The sequence below is a fragment of the Chinchilla lanigera genome, unplaced genomic scaffold, assembly GCF_000276665.1.
Source record: "Chinchilla lanigera isolate Chin_1 unplaced genomic scaffold, ChiLan1.0 scaffold00104, whole genome shotgun sequence".
In the NCBI taxonomy this organism is placed as follows: Eukaryota; Metazoa; Chordata; class Mammalia; order Rodentia; family Chinchillidae; genus Chinchilla; species Chinchilla lanigera.
The window spans coordinates 4,736,372-4,747,774 of NW_004955505.1; positions in this window are offsets into that span (position 1 = coordinate 4,736,372).

Below are 11,403 nucleotides of genomic sequence, written 5' to 3' on the forward strand. Positions count from 1 at the left end.
GAAACTCAAACTTGATGGCTTTACTTTTATTTGCATAATATTGCATGTAGTACTGTAATGTATAACAAACACAAAGCTACAATAGTGTGCTGTGCTGTACAATCAGCAAAATTACAGTGGTGTACTGAGAAGAAGCCACCCGAAGGCTGCTCTGCTGCTCAGGTTCCTGTGTTGTGAGACTGAATGTGGGTCATAAGTCCAAGTGGCAGCTCATAAGTACAAACAGTTATTAAATGGATAGGCTGTTAGTCAAGGAATATCTGCCTTGTCTTTAATATTGTTGCTGATTATAGGAGCATGAAGAGTAAAAGGGTGATGCTTTGTGAGGTTAAGGATGGTGGTTTCTGAAGCAGCAGGACTTAATTCTGGGAATATGCTGGCTTTCTACAAAGACCCTTGCTTTGATTAGGGTCATGCTGGGTTTTGTAGAGTGATTAGGGATGGAGACGAGGCGCCTCTCAGAAGAGGTGATGAGAGCTGCAAGAATAGACTTGTATGTTAGTTATGTTGATTGTGGTAATCACTTCAAAATGACTATGCATATCAAAACAACCTGCTGCGTATCTTAAATATCTATACCTATATATCTATATAAATTCTACCCCAGTAAATCTTGGGGGAAAAGATGACATTTTGTCAACCACATTACCTTGTGTACTGTGAAGATCCATTTTGGTGTCATTTGAACAACAATTATTGTAATCTAATATTTCATCATGTGACAATTATCTCTTGTTTGTTATATGAATAACTGTTGATGTGAGAAAAATGAGTGAAATCAGTATATATGAAAAATATTTAGCTGTGAAGAATTTTTTTTGCAAACAAGTCTAAACTTTTGCCAGGTTATGCTAGGCTGTTAATTTAAAAATCAGCACTCTGAAATGTTAGTGCTTATTAAAACCCATTAAAATAATTGTAAAGCTTTTAATTTTTAGTACATTGTTAGAATTTAATATTACAATAACCATTATCTCTTAAAAGTTAAATATAAGTCACTTGTAAATTAAAAAAAATCTATGACCCCCTTGAGCCTAATTCCCTTGCATTCCACCAATTATAAAAATGTCTGCCTATGTATGCGTCTCCTGGGTACGGCTGCATGTTACCTTCATGGCGTGATGTAGTGGCCCTCAAGTGTCTTCAGAAAACAGTAGAGACTTCTTGGCCCTTGGCTTCTCAGCCAGTGTCATGTCCCATTCAGACAGTCCTGGGTCACCAAGCAAGCCACTGAGCAGGTGCTCAGATGCTCCCAATGACAGCCTCATTTTTCCCAGACTACCTCCCCAAATAGGAAATTCCCACTGAACAAATCCATCCATAACTTTATAATCAGATGAATTTAGGAAAGCTACTTTAATTTCCACTGTCAGGAAATTGTGTTATTTTGTAAGCAAAATATTTTCTACAATTTTTGCCTTTAATTTTTTCCCCTTATCTAAGAACTCATGAGAAGGACAAAGGAAAATGTTATTTGGAATTACATTTGGGAAACACCATGCCTGGGGCTTCCAGCTAGACAACTAATAATTTCCCCAGACAAATGTTCCCTCAATTCTACCTTTTTATGTTTTGTTTTATTTTGGTTTACATGCAGCAATCTTAAGTGTCTTTCCTCAAAATTTTCACCTAGAGAACTCCAACTCATTCAAAATTCAGGAATTCCTCCTGATCTCTTGCCACATCACTCACTCTTGGGTTAACTATCATGTCAGTTACCAAGTTACTGCTTCTCAACCAGAAGTGCACTCTTCATTACCCTGGTTGTGAATGTTGTAAGTGGTACAATGGCTCGTGTACACTTTTGTTTGTGAACAATTTGGTTTGCAAACAAAAGCATTTGGTAAACGTTTGTTTTTGTTTGCAAATTCTACATGGGGCCACAAACATGACCACAGCCATCTCTCCTGCACAAACACAAATATGGCCATCTTCCCAACACTGTGAAACAAATTAAGTTTGGGAACTGCGGTACCACTTATACTACATCTTTTGCCACATGGAATGATGCTCATCATGTCAATAGAGGGCGCTAAGGAGCCATTGCAGGAGGAGGGGCTCTTTAGCTGGTTCCCTGTGCTTGTCTTCCCTCTGGAGTATTTAGGCAATAAATAGGACACCCGGTAAGCTGCAACACCAGTGGGCAGGTTTTGTCTCAGAATATTTTTGTGCTGTCTGGCTTAGCAGACATACTTCAGGGCCATGTCTGCCTCCACAAGGCTCATATCCTCACCTTCTGTGGTGAGGACTGACTCAGCCTTAGGGACAGTGAATGCTCCCTTGGTCTGCTGTTCCCATATTCTGTAGCATTCTCTTAACTCTTATAGCTCCCTCAAGTATCAATATTTCCTTAAGTTAAAGCTTTCCTACTAAGATCACTGCGTGCCTTTTGTCTCCTGCCTAGGCCCTGGCTGATCAGTGTCTTGTCCACTGACTCTTGTAGCACTCTGGCCCTGTTCCCAGATAGGCTCATGACACAGTCTGTAAGCACCTGGGCATGACTCTTGTTCCTGCCAAACCTGGAAATGGCTGGTGTCTCCTCTTCCAGGTGGCCCTAAGCCTTTAGCACTCACTCTCCCTACCACTGGCCAGTCTGGTGCCCAGCAATGACTTTCCACACACTCAGCTTGATTCCCTGTGGGGATCTTGACAGACATTAGAGGAAGAAGGCATGGGAGGCATTTATTTCTCTGTTTATTGTTTGTAAAGGACCTTTGTAAACTGGCTCCGTCATTGCCTCTTGACAAGAACTTCTTACAGGTGTGGTAACCATCTCCTTCCTTTACATGAGAGAACCAGTGCCCCTGCTGCTGTGCCCAGGAAACCCCATTGTCCTTTGAGGGCACCAAGGCTCTGGTCAGTGCCTGTGTGGAAACAGTCCATTCATAAATACACCCTCCATTTAGTCCAATTTGAATAGCTTCTCTTTTCTTTGATTCTGATCTATATCTTGGGTCTCCACCTACTCATTAAAACAACAACAACAACAACAAAAAACAACAGGAAAACCCTGACTCTTTGTCATGTTCCAGACAGTATTATTCCAAGTCTTCAGACAGTATTATTCCAAGTCCCTGTTATCCTGGGGGTGGCTGGGTCAGGGTAGGGAATATGGACCAGTGTTTTTGACCTAATTCACTGCTATTGCAGAGCCAGAACTATTTTGAATGGGTGGAGATATTCATCTTTTCACTGGACTTTTAAATTCAAACAGGTACTAAAAGTGCTTTCCAGGTAAAAGGACACAAGGGGACTGTCACCTGTAGATCTTACTGAAAGGCTGGGGAGTAAGCCACACCTGAGAGTGTTCCTAAAATCAGTGGGTGCAGCCTTCATTGTTGCTGCTGTATCAGCAACAAAAGCATCTTTATGTCATGGTAAATCAGTTTTTTTTTTACTGAATAAATTTAAAGGCTGTTTTCTTTTAGGACTTGAAATACTTCACTCCAAGCTCTCCTTGAATTAAGTGTTTGTATTGAGAAGTCAGCTGTGATTTTGATGGATTTTCCTTTATAGGTGATTTGTTTCTTTTCTCTAACAGCTTCTAATATTCTGTTCTTATGTTAAATTTCTGGGATCTTGACTATGATATGCCTGGCTGTAGATTTTTTTGATTGATCATGGCTAATTGGGGTTCTATATGCCTCACTTATATGTGTATCAAATTCTTTTTCCCTACCATGGAAGTTTTCTGCTGTGAGATCCGTGAACAGTTTATTTTTAGTATTATTTGTGCTGTCTCCTGCTTTTTCAATGACTCCAACCAATTTTAAGTTATTCTTCTTTGCATCATCTAGCAGCTGGTGGATTGATTTCTCATGGTCCCTTGCTACTTTAAAAAAAATCCTTCTTTTCATGATCGCTAACTGTAAATCTATCTTCAATATCTGAGATTCTGTCATCACATTGGCTCATGCTGTTGTGAATACTCTCAGTGGAATTTTTATTCTCCTGGATATCTGCTTGAATCTGTTTTATAGATTTCATTTCTTTCCTAGGCTGGGCACTCATGGCTTCCACCATTTTCCCAAGCTCCTCTTTTTTAAAAAAAAATCTGTATCTGCTCTAGAGTCACTGATCATGGTTTTCACTGTGGTAATCATCTCTGTAGTTATCTGAGAAATTACTTATGATTTGCTTGTTTTCTAAGCCCCATTCACTTGCTTTATTGTTACCACTTCAGAGTGGCTTTCAGGTTGTCCTACCTCATTGCCACCTGGTTTTGCCTTTGGTGAACTGGATGTCTGGGGTTGTTGTATCTTGTTTGGGTGTCTTCTCATTTTCTTTTTTTTTTAGTTTAATTTCTGGTTTGATGCTTGTAAATTGCTATAATGGGTTGCTTTGTTGCTAGTATTTATTTATTTATTTGTTTGTTTGTTTATTTATTTATTTTTTGTCTTTTTGAGACAAGGTCTCTATATGCAGTTCAGGCTGGCCTCGAGCTCACTTTGTAGCCCAGGCTGGTCTCAAACTTGAAATGATCCTCCTGCCTCAGTCTCCCAAGTGCTGCAATTACAGGCATGTGCCACCATGCCCAGCTGTTGGTATATTTAGAACCCTTATGAAATGACTACTTCTCTGAGGTGTCTTCCAAGTGTAACTGGTTTTTGGGTTTTGAGTCTGTTGCAAGATCCTATTTCTTCAATTTGTGGAGAATGAGAAGTTTCTGCTTGCTTGGCCCAGACCCTGGTTCTCTGGCACTGTACCACAGTATTTTCTATCCCTTAGTCAATCTCAGTCTTGGAATGCCAGGAAGAACAGCTGGTTAGAACAGTAATGTCACTTTGGCTAAAGTGGTATAATCAGCCATAACAGTAGCATCAAACACAACCTAGAAAATGACAAACTGAGGTAACCATTAATTTACCACATTTAAGTGTATGAACTAGATTTGTGGTTATACAGCAAAATCTAAAATATAAACCAGAAAATTGTGTGCAGTAGATAAGTCCTCAATATGCTGATTTTACCTTCAGGGGACAAAATTTAAAAGGGATTAAGGAAAAAATAGAGAAACAAAAGAAGAGGAAGAGATTAGAAGCAAGGTTGGAGGACAAAGGTGAATCATGTACTTTGGGAAACTGGTGCAGAAGATGTGGGGAGGAAAGAAAGAAGAAATAAAAGGAAGAACAGAACAACAACCACATAGAAACTAGAAACTACATTCACACTCAGAAAAATAAGATCAAACAATAAAGGAGAAAAAAGAGAAAAGAAAAAGAGGAAAAAAATAGTCTACTTTCAGGTTTATCTCTGCTATCACTGGTGGACAATGTGAGAAGGCAGAGTCCAGATCTGTGTTGACTTATCCCAGAAAACCAGCACTAGCTTTATGGCAGAGTAGTTGATAATCTCAGCGAGCCTGCACCGTTATTTCCTCTGAAATTCAGGCTGGTTTCTGGTCATGAGGCTGGGACCCGACCTGTTCAACCTGCAACCATCTGTGCACCTTCTGTGGGCTTGAACTCAGCTGGGAGCTACTAGATGGAGCCAGAAGTTGTTTTGAGTTCTGAGCTCAGTTGGTCCCTCTCGAAGATAGCTAGTGGCCAGTCACCCTCTCCACAGGATGTCCAGTCACACAGACTCACCACCAGCCAGAGCAGTCCTCTATATTCACTGTTCCCCTCCACCCTGCACCTCTCCATGGAGGCTTCTAGTGTTGCCAGCAGTCACAGTGTGTCTGCAGGTTTGAACCACTTCTCCCACACAGTGAGTCCTGACTCAGAGAGAAGGTTCCACTGGCTACCTCCTTCTTTGTTGAAGTTTCACTCTTTTCTTTCCCCATGAGCTTCAATTCTCGCTTCAGAGCCTTCCTGAGTCCAGGGGACCCACTTTCCTCTATCTTTTCTTCTTCCCATTGCTGTATTCTGGTGTTTGGATAGCAATTCTCAGAGAGGCTCTTTCTCTGCTGCTTACTATTCTTCTATCTTCTTAGAAGTCTCATTCACTGAATAATTTAAATTATTATTTAATAATAACAATAATTATTTAATAATTTAATAATAATTAATTATATGACTGATTATACCACTTTAGCCAATAAATTAAATTTAAAGACATCATATTTTACCTGTAGAAGTAAGATCTTAAAATTAAACTCAGATGCTTTTCATAGCTTTCCATCAAATCAAATCAAATCAGTGCATGACACAGTTCTGATTCTGTGCTCAAGTACTACCCCACACACAAGAATCCTGGGTTTTTTTTTTTCTTTTTTAAAAAATATTTTATGGAAAACAGTTGTAGGAGGGCTCAATGTAAGCTCAGTGTCTTAGTGGTAACATGTCTCATCTAAAGTTCCAAGCCTTAGTGCTTTGTGAGGTTGTTTTTCCCCATCTTTCTGTCATTTCCATCAAGTACAACCTGTGCTCAGAGAGCAGTTTATTCTACTCTTTTCTTCAGTGCCTTCTTTAATAAAAAGCAAAGTCGGAGTTATTATGAGCAAGCAGTGTCCACTCTTAGACCACTGCTGAGGTGAGTCACCAGAGGAGGACTGTAGGGCCACCCCAGGCAGAGTAGGATGCATACAACACCAAGGAATAAATGCCAGGTACCTCCACATGCTGGGTTTTACCTGCTCTTTTCCAGGCTGTTCTAAATTAGAATGCATTGCATGCATTTAAGAGAGTGAGTGAAATCAATACTAATGATCCTTAGCTCCAATATCTTAAAAGTAAAATGTATACAGACTCATTTAATGCAAATTCTGGGCTACCCAAGACCACTCTCAATTCTGACACCAGCTGCTATCTCAAGGGACCTTAAGGTTTCAGTAACTGCAAGCATGATTCTCAGAACTCACTGAAAGTGGTAAGTTCAGAGTTGTAGCTGTGGAAATGAAAGGTCATGATTAAAGTTGGCTGTGTGAAGACGTGCTGGGGGCAGAGACTAGGCAGCTTCTGCATAGAGAGTATCCCAGCAGACTCAGGGACAGTGCCAACTTTCCCAGCAGTGCCATCTTCCCTGGGAAGTACATTCCAAGACCCTCTATGGATGCCTGAAACTACAGATGGTATTAAATCCCATATGCTTTGCTTCTGTAGTAGTATACATACCTGTGATAAAATTTCACTTATAAATTCAGCACAGTAAGAGATTGACAACAGTAACTAATGATAAAGAACAGTCTTGATAATGTACTATCAAAAAATTGTTTAAAACATATGAATTATTGTTCCTAGCATTTTCCATTTAATATTTTCAGCTTTGATAACTGAGGCTGTGGAAAGAAAGGTTATGTACATGGGAGACAACTTCCTGCTAACCAGGAAAGCTCACCTGAGCCTTGGAGTCCAGTGTTGCTAACCGAAGCTCAGTTGCATAGGCCCCCTGGTCCTGATTACGGCCTCCAGCCCCTGTGGAGGTCAAGCTGAGGCCATGACCATAAATCACTCCTTGCTTGGCCCAAGGCTCCTGATAAACAAAGACACTCTTATAAGGCAGGACACAGCAGGGGCTTAGAAATCACCTCCCAGGAACTGAGGGCAAAAGCCAGACTTCTGTTTAAGTGAGACTAGGTTCTCCACCGTATATGTGGGGAATAAGAAGAGCAGAAATGATCATCAGAAATTCCACTTAATATTACTTCTAAATAGAAAAAAAGAAGAATCTTACTGTACCATTTTATTGTGATCATGATCTTTTATTTTCAGCTTTATACCGAGTGGAAGATCATGAAATGTCTACATCTACTTTCTAAAAATATCTAGAAGCAAGATGGATTCTTAAGAAATAGGAAAGTCCTAGGACGTTATTAGGCCTTACAGTCCATCTCTGTCAGTAATAAATGAAACATTTCACATGTCTTTGAGGGACAGCAGAACTGGGAGTGGAGGAAGGAGGAAGGAGGAAGGAGAGCCAAGCTAGTGATAATCTACTCTTTGTAGTTTTCAACTAGCAAGCTCTGTTTTTTACTTGAAGAGGATTCAGTTCAATAAGACTAAAGAGGGTCAACTAGTAGCCCAACAATTGAGCAAAGAGAATTTGTTAAACAGCAGTAACAACAACAACAAAATAGAAAGTTAACATTAAATTCTTGAAACAAAGGGGGAAAGACCAGGGAAAACACTTAAGACAATTAAAATGATTAAAAATGCCTGTTCCTTGTACAATCACAAGTTGTGAAGAGTATATGGTAAAAGTCTCTTGTTCTTTATTGGAATTAAGTCAGATAGTCAAATATTAAGATGGAAAGTGTCATGCTTGATATCAAGTCCAGCTAAAGTTACATAAGAACAAAAAATACTACTTAATAATATTATATATAGAATTACTGTGTATATTCACATTGGCCTCTTCATTTTGTTTAACAATATTTGAAACACAGGCAACCTAATTCTTTAAAGCTAAAACATCAGTCCCCGTATTCCCCTGGTGTATTCTTCCTACTTTTCCTTTTCCTATAGTATTTTTTACTCATTTTCTTTCTCTCATGTAGGATCGGTCAAGATGACCAAGTCACTTATTTCATACATTCCTAAGCTAAGAAAGTGTTAGAATTTTGTGGTAGAATCATTTCCTTTCCTGTTTCAGTGTTCAATCTTTTGATGAGACTGCTTTTTATTTTCAGATTGGTCAGTTATATTTATTAAATCAGTTTAAATAACTAAAACAGTGATATTTATCAATCATTATTAAATTTATATTTGTATTAAATATGGGCTTTGTGCAAGTGCAAGGTTAAGAACTGTTGAGCTAAATGAGTGGCGAAGAACAGAGGCAACAAATGGTGATTATAAAAGCAGTCAGCACTCCTCCATGATGCAGGCCTTCAGAGGGGAGCAAGTGGCTTGGTTTTTGTCAGGAAAGGCATTCGATCCACAGGCCGCCACTTGTCGCTGCCCCGTCCCTCCAGAGGAACAGGCTTCGGTCACAGTTCCCACTTCTGAACACGGGTCACCTCTTCCCTCCTTGCTGTGGCCTCACAAAGCTTTGCGGTTGGGTGGCTGACTGCCTTGAGGAAGCCTGGACAGCTTCTGAGATGCTTCCTGTTTGGACCTTTGTTCCTTCTCAGCCGTTCCTGCAGGTTCTGGGTCAACAGTAATTTCTCTCTCAACACCCATTCTTCTCCCCCATCTATCTCAAATTGCTCTGCTTGTTTTATTGTTTTTCTTGGGGAGCTTCTCACTTTTTGCTTTGATGAGCAAGGCATTTTCTTTGCATTGCTGAGGTCCTTGAAGGTGTTTCTTTATTTTTCTTTGATGACATACATTCCATACTTAACCAGGGAAATAAACTCAGCTCATTCTAAGAGGTAGACTGCAGACTTCATCTTTTTGTACTATGCAGACTTGCTCTTCTTTTAGTTTTCTTCTGGATAACAGGTCTTAATGCACGAGAGGATGCCACTGTCACCTCCCTGGGCAGCCGAAAGCGGTCTGTTTACACCGTGAGTGGCTTTTTGCAGACCCAGGATGACATCCTGTCTTTTTGCTCTCCCGGATGCCTCCTGTATTTGGAAGAAGAGCAGCAAGATTCCCACAGGGATGGTTGGGGCTTCTCCAACATCAAGGGGAGTCTCCCCTCTGAGGTCACCTGCCTTTGCCACCTGAGGCAGAGCTGCTCTGCTCTGATTGTCCTGCGGCATTTTGGGAGCTTTGATGTGTTTTTAATTGGAATCAATACCTAATTCCTGCCCAGGCTCTGAGCTCTTCCTAACTTTTTGTCACGGCAGCCCTTTGACTGCCTCAGCAAGGCAACGGGGAACACGCACGAACAGACTGGAAGGACAGGAGCTTTCTTGACACTTGTGAACATCAAACAGGAAGAAAACTATGATGAATCACATAGTCTTTTAGGATAAATCTTTTCCCCATGCCATTCATGTTGAAGGACTATTAGCACAGTTCACAATTTAAACTTTAACTCTAATTTTCTTTTGCCTTAATTTTAGTAGTTTGTAATTTTAAAATTTTGTTTTGTTTTTTCTTAAAAAGCAAGAGAATGATTTGTAATAGCTTTTTCTAACAACCAAGGACCCTTTTGCTACAATGTACCCACTGGTTTCCTTACAACCGTGTTATGCCATACTCTGGTTATGGGGATCACCAGGACTTCCGGGGCTCTCCCAGCTCTGAGCAAACACAGAGCATAATTTGATGGATCTGGTTTGCATGAGCTGTGTTTCATGACAGTATTGGCCTCTTTCACAAGCATTACTCAATTTCAAGTGAGTTACAAATGACTTCTAGGAAATAATCATTCATATCACAGATGTGGGTCTACTAAATTCCAGAAATCAGATGAGCCTGAATTTGATAGGCAGAGGGAAAGCTTATGAGACCAGCAAAGAGCGCCATCCACTCAGAAAGCTGACCCTGGGAAACAGGGAATAGCATCTGTGCTCTCCCTTCTTAGGTGAAGATTCTGGGCCTGGCAGAGTTCTCTTAGCACAAGAGCATCTAATGAGTGAGCCAAAAGTGGAGTCTCGAACCAGGATGGAGGGCTTGGAGTTCAGTGTTGTGATTTATTGAGTGTCAACCCCAGGGGGTTGATGTGAAGATTAAGTGAATTAATATATAAAAAGCACTTAGAATAAAGCATGAACATTGTAATTACTCCATAAATATGATCTACTATCTGTTACTGCTAATCATGTGCAAAAATTCCTGGGAGCATTTTAAGAATTGAGGTGTAATTTACATTTGTGAAGTGCATATCTAAGCATATTACTCAGTCCGTTTTGATTACTGTATATCAAGATGCAGAGCATTTCTCTTATCCTTCCCTTTATCTAAGTAGCTCTTCCCAACAAGCAAAGCCAATGATGTCATTTCTATAAGTTAGTTTTTGTCTTTCATAGAATCTCATATAAATGCAGTAAGACAGTCTGAACTTGTTTGTTTTTTTAACATTTTTTTTTTTTTTTTTGGTACTGGAAATTGAGCTCATGGCTTCGCACTAGCCAGGCAGGTGAAGTAATGCTGTGCTATACCCCCGACTCACTTGTTTGTTCTTTTTTCTTTCACCTGGTGTAAGGATTTTGAGGTTTAGTCATACTTGTTGTAGTGGTTTGTTCTTTTTTAAAATTAGAATATGTGAGACTGGGTAATTTACAATGAACAAAAAAGTATTTGCTTACAGTTCTGGGGGCTAAAAATACCAGTATCAAAGAGCTGGCATCTGGTCAGGAACAACTTGCTGCCTCTTACCATGGCAGAAAGGCATAGGAAGGAGGAGGGAGGGAAGGAAGAGAGAGACAAGAGGGGTGCACCTGGTCTTGAGATGATGAACTCATTCCCACAATAGCAGCATTAATCCATCCACACAGATCCCTTGAAACTAGAGTGTGTGAAAAGAGGGAAAAAGGCATTTCAGCTTTCTGAAATGTTGGGGACAGATAGACGGACTAGTACCCCAAATGCTGACCCAGCTCCGTTCAATAGGTGAGAAAAGTGGAGATGA